The sequence below is a fragment of the Triticum aestivum genome, chromosome 4A (assembly GCF_018294505.1).
Source record: "Triticum aestivum cultivar Chinese Spring chromosome 4A, IWGSC CS RefSeq v2.1, whole genome shotgun sequence".
In the NCBI taxonomy this organism is placed as follows: domain Eukaryota; kingdom Viridiplantae; phylum Streptophyta; class Magnoliopsida; order Poales; family Poaceae; genus Triticum; species Triticum aestivum.
The window spans coordinates 215,809,736-215,820,922 of NC_057803.1; the positions used below are offsets into that span (position 1 = coordinate 215,809,736).

Here is an 11,187-nt window from a genome sequence, read left to right on the forward strand (position 1 = left end):
GCACACTCAAAAAATGGAAAATGAATTTTCCGTGCAAAGAAAATGAAAACTCCCTTAGTCAACATTGTTTGCCATTCCAAGATGCACCCTTGTGCACAATATGAGACCATTTGAACGAACTATGCCATGAATGTGGCCATAAGATCGATCATTTGGCTTGAAAGCCATGAATCTTCACGCATGATAGCTCATTTCTAAGAACACTTTTTTTTAAATAATTGCCATATTACAAGTTTATTGTTTTTCCTGGAAACTTGGTCACATATAATGACACAATGCAAAGGTTTTCCAATTTTTTGAATCTTTTATGCCCGTTTCAAAATGCGATCAAAACGGCGGGCTTGACCTTTCCTAGCCAGATGTTGAATCTTGGATTTTTTTTGATGTTTCTCTGATTAAATAGATACTTATGTACCTAGAAATGATTTTTCGAAAAAATAAAGAGAAAACTATGAGTCAGTTGCAGTTCAAATTTGACACGCTTCCTGCTGAATCGGCAGAGATTTGTCTTTTTACGAGAGGTGGGTCGAATTTTGACACCCAACCATTTGGTCAAATGTGCATTAAATATGTCCTAATATTTTATAAAATTGATTTGATCCAATTTTGCAACAAATATATGGTAGATCCTTCACAAAAAAACTCATTTTGGGCATTCAAAAAATGGAAAATGAATTTTTCATCCAAAGAAAATGAAAACTCCCTTAGGCAACATTGTTTGCCATTTCAAGATGCACCCTTATGCACAATATGAGATCATCTGAACAAAATATGCCATGAATGTGGCCATAAGATTGATCATTTGGCTTGAAACTCATGAATCTTCACACATGATAGCTCATTTATGAGAACACTTTTTTTAAATTATTGGTGTATTACAAGTTTATTATTTTTCCTGGTAACTTGGTCACATATAATGACACAATGCAAAAATTTTCCTATTTTTTGTTTTTTTTTGATTTTTTCATGCCCATTTAAAAATGTTGTCAAAACTGTGGGCATGACCGTTCCTAGCTAGTGGTTGAATATTGGATTTTTTTGGTGTTTCTATGATTAAATAGATACTTATGTACCTAGAAATGATTTTTGGAAAAAATAAAGAGCAAACCATGAGGTAGCTGCAGTTCAAATTTTACCCGCTTTCTACTGAATCGGCGGAAATTTGTCTTTTTCACGAGAGGTGGATCGAAACATTTGACACCCAACCATTTGGTAAATTGTGCATTATATATGGTCTAGTATTTTATAAAATTGATTTGGTACAATTTTGCAACAAATATATGGTAAGTCCTTCACAAAAAGAACTCATTTTGGGCACTCGAAAAATGGAAAATAAAATTTCCGCCCAAAGAAAATGAAAACTTCCTTAGACAACGTTGTTTGCCATTCTAAGATGCACCCTTATGCACATATTAGATCATCTAAACAAACTATGCCATGAATGTGGCCATAAGATTGATCATTTGGTTTGAAAGCCATGCATCTTCACACATGATAGCTCATTTCTGAGAACACTTTTTAAAAGTAATAGCCGTATGACAAGTTTATTATTTTTCCTGGTAACATGGTCACATATAATGACACAATATGAAGGTTTTCTAATTTTTTGATTTTTTTGAATTTTTCATGCCCATTTCAAAATGCGGTCAAAACGCCGGGCTTGACCGTTCCTAGCCAGTGGTTGAATCTTGGAAAACTTTTTGTGTTTCTCTGATTAAATAGATACTTATGTATCTAGAAATGATTTTTGGAAAAAATAAAGAGCAAACTATGAGGCAGCTGTAATTCAAATTTTACCTGCTTTCTCCCGAATCACCGAAAAATTGTCTTTTCTACGAGAGGTGGATCGAAACTTTTGACACCCAACCATTTGGTCGATTGTGCATTATATATGGCCTAGTATTTAAAAAATGATTTGGTCCAATTTTACAACAAATATATGGTAGGTCCTTAGAAAAACTTATTTTGTGCACTCAAAAAATGGAAAATGAATATTTCATCCAAGGAAAATGGAAACTTTCTAAGGCAACATTGTTTGCCATTCCATGGTGCACCCTTGTACAAATATTTGGTAGCTTCTGCACAAAAAAATTTCATTTTGGACACTCAGAAAATAAAAAATAAAATGCTGAAATGATTTTAGACTTTATTTTTATTTGCCTAAGACCAATTTTAAATGATCATAACGTCCAATAATAAATGGTCATAACATCATACACACGTACTGCATTCTGATTGGGCCATAACCTTCTCACGCGGATCATGCATCAAGCACCGTTGGATGCTCCTGGATCCAACGGTAGCCCTCGCCCCCTCACCCTCTCACCCACCTAGCCCTAACACAACCCCCACGTCCCTACCGCAACCTTCTCCACCTTCTCTCCCGCACCCTTAGCCGCTGCCGCCCCCTTTGGCCAAAAGCCTAGCTGCCGCCCCCGGCCCCGCCGCCGCCCCTCGTGCCGCCACCCCTCCTTCCGAGCATGTGCCGCCCATCATCCCTCCCTCCTCTCCTCTTCTCCTATCGCGCCGCCCATTCATCCGAGCCCAACGACGCCAAATCCGTGCGCCACCCATCTTTCCCCATGTTCCGCTCCCTCCCTGATAAAGCCCAAAAATCGTTCCCCTCCTCCTCCTGTGGATCCAGTCGAACCTGAATCCCTCCCTCATCCTCCCCGTTCACTGAAGCCAATGGCGACTCCACTGGCGATGGGTGTTGGCGACCAACTACAGACGCAGACGACGGACTGTCCAAGAGATCGATAGATGGGTGGGTGGGTGGCTGCGGGCGCGTGCTCACGTCGAGTTTCCCTGCAGGTCAGCGGTGGCGGGTCTGGAGACGCGGATGCCCCTCTGCAGCGCGGCGTTGGCGGCGTGCCTGGGATCCTGCATCACCCGAGGTAAACCCACGCATGGCCTCCCTTCTTCCCCCCTCTCGTTCTGTTGGTTGTTAGCTCCCATTAGATTGGATCTTGCTTCTCCGCGTGAACGGCTGTGCAGAGCAAAATTTGCGTGATTTATTTTGCAGTATGAGGTTTCTAAGGTCAGTTAGTATGGCACGAACCATATTTATCTCCAATGCTTTCTCAAATTGATTTCCCTAATCCCTACCAAGACCAAGCTCAATTGGCACTATACACTGGATGCATGTTGAACTCTGCAGCCTGCACAATCTTGCGTTGAGGGGAGGATTTGGTGATATTGTCATGTGTATGGCTTTGTTATTGAGCTCAACTGTTAATAAGATGTGAACCTAGAAATAAGAGTGTGATTCCTGTTGATTCTGCAGGATAGGTGAGCATTTTCATAAGTGCACCATTAGTCTGAGGAGAGTTGGTGATAACACTTGTGAATTCATGAATAACTAAGTAACTGTGGTGCTGAAAAGACACTTCCTGCTGTAGATTATTAATCTTATTATCCATGAGTATATTATGACTCCATATACGGCAACCACATGAGACAATAACACCTTGAGACTGCTATTCGCTAACTACATGTTTACTGTTGTTAGTCATTGTTCTATCATAGGCTATTAAACGTTTTCTTGTTTTTTGTGACTAGTGATGCGGCGCGCCAAGCAACAGTAGGGGAAGGGGGTCTCCTGCTCGAGGAGTCGAAGGAGTAGGGGCGTGCCCAGAAGGCAGACCTATCCTGCTCGTTGGGGAGGGCCAAGAGGGGTCTGCTCCTCTGCTTCCATTGCGACCGCGGCAGGTAGCTCCTCCATCTCCTTCCCCCACTTCTTGTGCTCACTACTTCTGCTGCTAAGTTGACGAATATGTGATGCACTTGTCCCAAGGAATTTTAGAGGGATCTGTATGAACAAGTTATGTTTTTGTTTTATTTTATTTAGGTTGTTAGTTACCAAACAGAGAGAGAGAAGATGAGCTCCTGCTTGGATTTTTTTTCTGCCAACACATGATTTGTATGTATGCAATTATCATCTTGCGTGTGCGAGCTGGTTCCTTGCTTGGCAATCGCGTCGATGACCAAGTGTTAGTGCCGATTTGTTGTGGTGGTGCTCATCTGGCCATTTATTTTTGCTGATAATTAGGTGCTAAATAATGCTGCAGGTTTATTAGGATGTGGCTGAAACCATTGGATGGCCTTCGTGGACTTGCTATCAATACTGGTCTCATGTTTTGTTTCCTTTCTGGACATGTTATGGTTCAAGTGTTGCTGTTGTTTAGTACGAAGTGCTTAACTTAACTTAGTTTGAGCTACTAAAACCCACTCTCAAATTAATGAATTCCTGTTTTCCGAAACTTCGATGTTGAGCTCCTCTCCTCGCCGAGCCGTGGCCGTCGATTTTCATTTCGTCAACCACCACTCCAGCTACCTTCCAGTGTAATCAAATTTGCTCCTGTATGTATGTATGTATATATATGTATGAGGCTGGGTAGTTCAACTCTAGTTTTATTTCTAACTATATATGGTGGAAATTGTGCAGGTTCGATGGTGCCAAGTGGCCTCTGGCCATCTTGAACTGGAACTCCAGTAGCAAGTAGATGTTGCTGCCGTACTCAATATTTTAAGTTATTTTTTTCATTTTTCAGAGAAGTGTATTAGGTTGATGAGATTAATTAGCTCAGTTGGCTAAAGTAGCAACAATAACAGCCACGCTTTGCCATCCACTTTATAGCTGGATTGTACTTACATGCTTAGGTAACCTTGTACGCATAGCTGGTCTGTTTAATTTATAAATGGTTATCTGTTGCTGCTGCGGGAGCAACGTTGCTGATGGCGATGGGTACGTGATGGTGGCTAGTGTGGTGGACGACCCAGAATATAGTTGGATGGAGCTGCTGGAGGTGAATGGAGCTGCTCCTTGGCCCAATTATCACCCTCCTCAAATTTCTGAACTTCTTTTTGCTGTGTTTTGATGCAGGTGAATGGAGCTGCTACTTGGGACATTGCATCTCAGCATCTGTTCAGTGGGTTTGACGCACAGTTTCAGTCAGTCCAAAGTGAGTAGCCGCTTCTCTGAAGCAAAGCTTGCGGGGTTACCTTGTACTACTATCCTATTCCTACCAGCATAGAAGTGAAGTGTGTAGGATTGGTATTATGCCCCTGTGTTATTTGTTCAGTCCTAACCAAGGTCATATTCTTTTGTCCCTTGCACCTGGTTACTATTGATTTCTCAGAACTAGCTGTTGTAGTTGACCAAGTTACTTAAAGTTAGCTGATTGAGCATGCCAAATGATATTTCTGCAATATATATGACATTTTTATCGCATCTGTCTCTAGGAAAACTATTGATTCATAAACTTGTTATATTTAACATGGATAGTTCCGTCGCTATCTAGATCCAATGCATATAGCTGAAACAAGCTGCTTGTGAGGGTTAATACCACCTATTAACTAGAAATTTCTTGTTACACATGCTTTGTGATGCCACCTGTGGTTGTCGTTGCCACCTTATCATGAAAAATCTATTGGTAATGGAATAGTAATTCAAGATAATGGATGATGTTCTCTTCTTCTTCCTCTCGTCTCCCCCAATCTGATCCGTGCGTTCATTTTATTACAGGTTCGTGAAGAGGTCTGATGTGGTTTTGTGAAGGAAGGGGATGTACGGCTCCTCGGGCAGCTCCTTGTCATGGGCGGCGCCGTCGTCTGCAGGGCCGTTTCTTCTTTGAATTACCACACACGCGCGTCTTGTTTGTTGCTAATCAACCAGTGATTTGGGTGATTTTGGGTTGCTGTTAGTTTTTCTTCTGCAATTTAATGCTGTCAATGCTCTTTCTCGTTTGGTGGATCAACTAATTGCTTACAAATCCAGCAAGCATGAATTCTTAATTTTACAGATTTGTTTGACTGACTTTCTCAAATCTAGCTCGTGTCTATTTGTTGGATGTGGATCAAGTCTCCCTATGTCGATGAGTTCTAGATTCCAGTTCACCATGTTTTGCTTATGAATGAATGCGCTAGAAGTAGAACATAATTTGTTGCATTGGTGGTTACTTTATACATTTTCTAATTGGTCAATCAACTAGTTAGCTACAGTTTACATTGGTCAGGGAATGTCGATGGTCAAAGAATTAACGTCGATTCTCTAGATCTTAACATGTGGTTCTTGGATAGGTCCCTTTTTGAACCCTTTTTTATCTGAATCCCATGAAGAAGTAAATGAGTCTAGTTTTATAACAGGCATGCTGTCTTATTAAATCAGGGGGAAATTATTGCCTGGATAGGTGTTTTATTTTGAGAAGTTTGTGGATGTTGATCAAGTCCCCCTTTCCGCTCTATGAAACGTTTCTCCTGTTGTACTTCTTAAAAAGCTTTCCGCCGATGGCAGGAAGAAGAAGGTTGTTCACAAGAAGATGGCAGGAAGAAGCAGGCTAATTCGATTCGATCCTCAAGGTAGCCCTTCCCTTCCCCTTCTCTCTTTGATTCGATCCGATCTATGCACAAAGTTCACTAGTTTGGATGCATCATAGAACTTGTGGTGATGTTGTTTAGATTGCCGCAAGCAAAAATACAAGTGTTGAGGTTGTTAAGTGTCTTGTTACGGTGAAACCTGAACCATTTATTGAATAGTAGGATGGCCGACTTTCTATGATTATCTCTTGTTGCTATGTTTGTCTTTTCCATATCCAAATCATGTCTATGAATTGGTGTGCTTGAAAACCAAGGAATGCTTCTATTCCTTGTCGGTGTTCTTTTTATTCTGGTATAAGATGAACCAACTCGTTATTTGTTTGGTGGTTGGTTTGCATACATGTTCTTTTTCTGCAAAAATATGTGGTGGTTCCTTGCAAAGTAAATATGCTGTCAGATTTACTTTTATTTTGTTCCTAATCATTTTGTTCTATAACGTGCAGATGCTGGTCTATCATGTTTCTTCGCGAGCATCAGGACAAAGAAGTTGGAAGAAGCATAGTTCTAACTCATTGGAGCTAGTTCTGGGAGTAATGAAGCCCTTTAGGCTGATCCTATTTGTATGTGTGTTATATGATGTAGACTGTACACTTGTAGACTCATGTGGTAGACTGTACACTTGTAGAGCTGTTATCTAATTGTAAACTTGATGCTGATCACATTATGTATGTATGTTATATGATGTAGCATATTGCTTCTTGCTATTACTTGAAGTATTGTGTCGGTTTTCTGTATTGGTATATTGAAATCTGAAGAACATGATGTCGACAGCAGGGTCCCACGAACCAGAACACCACATTTGGGACCCATTTACCAGAATTTGACAATTGGGGTGCATAAAAAAAAGAAAAACAAAGGCTACAGCCCAAAAATAAAAAAGCTATAATATTGGGCCTGGCCCATGTAGTTGACCAAAATTAATAGGAAAAAATATATAAAAGGCTGAATTAATGGGCTTGGCCCATGTAGAACAGTGAATTGGACCAGGCTGAATGTTACCAGTGACCAATTCATTTGGTCGCAAATTTGCCACGTCAGCTTGCCATGTCGGATCCGACGTGCCCTGGGCAGACAACTAGCGACCAAAACAGAAGGTCGTTGAACCTATGACCTTTTTTTGGTCGTTGCCTTCCACGACCTTCTCACAGAGAAGGTCATTAATTTTAGTTCACGACCGTCAGCTTTTGACCATCCGATTTTGGTTAAAAAAGGGTCGCAAATGAAAAACAATGGCCTTTCAGTGACCAATAGTGATGGTCGCATGTTGAGAAATGTCTTGTAGTGACGTCCAGTGGGGCACACTGAGAGCACCCACTGGGTGTAGTCCCTGAGACCGTCGTTGACTGCTTGATTCGGCGGTGGTCTTAGAACTTCTTTAACATCAACAATCTGAACTTGCTTTTATTCACTTGGAAGTAAAGGAACTTTCTAGTCATCGACTGAATTGTCTTTTTGTTGATTCTAGAAATCTTGTGAACTTGGGACCCAATATGTTGCCTTGGAGAAGGAGAAGATCCAACTCAAGCTTGATCTGGAGCTCGCTAAGAAGAACTTGCAGGCTGCTCAGGATGAAGTAGCAACCATGGGAGGTAACAACTCGCTGACTGTATGCTTTGATATTTATTTTTTTGCATCCTTTGAACCGAGTGACTTCACTCGAACAGATGTGCATAGTGAAAACCGTCAACTCCAAGCTCAATTGAGGAATGTTATTTCTTTAGACAAAATGACGCAGGCATTGGAGAAGAAGGACACTGAACTTGTGGAGGCGTAGAAGGTGGTGGGTGAGAAGACCGAACTGGCCGAGAGGAAGCTGGCTTCAGTCGGCAAGCTCAAAGAAGAAAATGCCAATCTGAAGACTGTTGTTGATGAAGCAAAGAAAGAAGCTGTGCAACTGAGAGAAGAGAAGGTGGCCCTGATTGATAAGGTGGATGAGCTCACTCGGAAGAGAGACGAGCTGGAGGTTTATCTGGGAGGTCTTTCCAAGAAGCTGTACATCATGCTTGAAGGTACTTTTCTCCATCCGAGTGACTCCAGAAAGCTTTTGTACAATTCTGTAGTGGACTCGTTTTCTTACCCTCGTGTAGAGTTTTGTCGGGACTTTGAGAAAGAGACTGAGCGGATCGAACCGGGCCTAGACCCCATGAAGTCTCTCATTAAATATGAAGCCACAATGAATGTGATGCGACTTGACGCTTGTCTTGATGGCGTCTTGGGGTACATCGCTCGACTGAAGATTGCATTGTCCAAGATAGACCAAAAGCTGTGGCCAGAAGACAGACTTCAGAATGACCTTGAGTCGCTGATGGTTTGGCTCAATGACATCCCTAGTCGAGTGCAGGCGTGGAAGAAATCAGCTGCTCGTTGTGGAGCCGACGTGGCTCTTTCACTCGTCAGAGTTCACTTTAGGGATGCCAATGAGGGAAAATTGAACGCTCTCCAAGTAGCAAACACAAAGAAGCTCCAGTTCCAATCTTTCATGGAGACCTTTATTGAAGCAGCCACCCGCATAGCTGACGACATCAACTTGGACACCTTCGTCGAGCCAGCGAGCCCTCCTCCCGCCGAGTGAATGAATTTTTTTAATGATCTGTACTTATTTGCCTTAGAATGCCGAGTGATTGTGTAACCATTAAAACTCTTTTGGGCCTAATGCCTGGATACTTTTGCTTGAGGTCCTGAAACTTGCCAGATTTATCCGAACTTGGTGGTTTTATCTGAATGTTGTCTTCTTGCTTCCGGAATGTTTTGTGTGATCGGATTTTTTTGACTTAGGCGAAGCTTCGTAGCTAAGCTTCCGAGTGCGGGTATCGCTCTCCACTTAGAGTAGTTTTTTAAACTTAGGCGAGTATGGGATCGCAGCTAAGCCCTCGAGTGGGAGGATTGCTCTCCACTCGGAGTATTTTTTGAAACTTAGGCGAGTACGGTATCGCAACTAAGCCCCCTGATACTTCTCCAACGTATCTATAATTTTTGATTGTTCCATGCTATTATATTATCTGTTTTGGATGTTTAATGAGCTTTAATATGCTCTTTTATATTACTTTTGGGACTAACCTATTAACCGGAGGCCCAATGCCAGTTTCTTTTTTTGCCTATTTTAGAGTTTGGTAGAAAAGGAATACCAAACGGAGTCCAAACGGAATGGAACCTTCGCGATGATCTTTCTTGGACCGAAAGCAATCTAGAAGGCTTGGAGTCGAAGTCTGGTTCTCCACGAGGTGACCATGAGGGAGGAGGGCGCGCGTACGGGGGTAGGCATGCCCCCACCCTCGTGGGCCCCTCCTAGCTCCACCGACGTACTTCTTTCGCCTATATATACTCTTATACCCTAGATCGATCGCAGAGAGCCATGAAACCACTTCTCCACCACCGCAACCTTCTATACCCATGAGATCCCATCTTGGGGCCTTTTCCGGTGATCTACCGGAGGGGGAATCGATCATGAAGGGCTTCTACATCAGCACCATTGCCTGTCCGATGAAGCATGAGTAGTTTACCACAGACTTTCGGGTCCATAGTTATTAGCTAGATGGCTTCTTCTCCCTCTTTGATTCTCAACACAAAGTTCTCCTCGATGTTCTTGGAGATATATTCGATGTAATACTCTTTTGTGCTGTGTTTGCCGAGATCCGATGAATTGTGGATTTATGAACAAGATTATCTATAAACATTATTTGGTTCTTCTCTGAATTCTTATATGCGTGATTTGATATCTTTGCAACTCTCTTCGAATTATCTGTTTAGTTAGGCCTACTAGATTGATCTTTGTTGCTATGGGAGAAGTGCTTAGCTTTGGGTTCAATCTTGCGGTGTCCTTTCCCAGTGGCAGTAGGGGCAGCAAGGCACGTATTGTATTGTTGCCATCGAGGATAAAAAGATGGGGTTTATATCATATTGTTTGAGTTTATCCCTCTACATCATGTCATCTTGCTTAATGTGTTACTCTATTCTTATGAACTTAATATTCTAGATGCATGCTGGATAGCGGGCGATGTGTGGAGTAATAGTAGTAGATGCAAAATCGTTCGATCTACTTGACACGGACGTGATGCCTATATTCATGATCATTGCCTTAGATATTTTCATAACTATGCACTTTTCTATCAATTGCTCGGAAGTAATTTGTTCACCCACCATAATACATGCTATCTTGAGAGAAGCCACTAGTGAAACCTATGGCCCAGGGTCTCTTTCTTATTACATTGCATCTCTTTTATTTACATCACATCTCGTTTACTATTTTGCAATCTTTACTTTCCAATCTATACAACAAAAATACCAAAAATATTTACTTTACTATCTTTATTAGATCTCACTTTTGCGAGTGACCGTGAAGGGATTGACAACCCATTTATTGCGTTGGTTGCAAGGTTCTTGATTGTTTGTGCAGGTACTAGGTGACTTGTGCGTTGTCTCCTACTGGATTGATACCTTGGTTCTCAAAACTGAGGGAAATACTTACGCTACTTTGCTGCATCACCCTTTCCTCTTCAAGGGAAAACCAACGCATGCTCAAGAGGTAGCAAGAAGGATTTCTGGCGTCATTGCCGGGGAGATCTACGCCAAGTCAAGACATACCAAGTACCCATCATAAACTCTTCTCCCTCGCATTACATTATTTGACATTCGCCTCTCGTTTTCCTCTCCCCCACTTCTAAAACGATTTTCGAAAACCTTTGGCTTTCCTTCGCCCTTCTTCCTCTCGTCCTTCTGTTTGCTCGTGTTAACATGTGCCTTCTATTAGCTTGCATCTTCGCTTGCTAAATACCTATTGTTATGGATCCTCATCCTCTTGCTAATCTTTTT

General features: G+C 41.8%; 1 long non-coding RNA gene across 3 annotated transcripts; it reads left to right on the forward strand.

The window, feature by feature from the left end:
• The first annotated feature begins 2,394 nt into the window (after positions 1-2,394).
• LOC123081942 (uncharacterized) lies at positions 2,395-7,085 on the forward strand. Of its 3 annotated transcripts, XR_006438863.1 has the most exons (6): positions 2,395-2,897; positions 3,562-3,711; positions 4,071-4,808; positions 4,886-4,964; positions 5,528-6,360; positions 6,822-7,085. It is a non-coding gene; the product is annotated as an uncharacterized lncRNA (long non-coding RNA). The 3 variants fall into 3 exon arrangements; XR_006438862.1 differs by lacking the exons at positions 2,395-2,897; positions 3,562-3,711 and having other exon boundaries at positions 3,718-4,362; positions 4,448-4,808; XR_006438861.1 differs by lacking the exons at positions 2,395-2,897; positions 3,562-3,711 and having other exon boundaries at positions 3,718-4,808.
• The last annotated feature ends 4,102 nt before the right edge of the window (positions 7,086-11,187 follow it).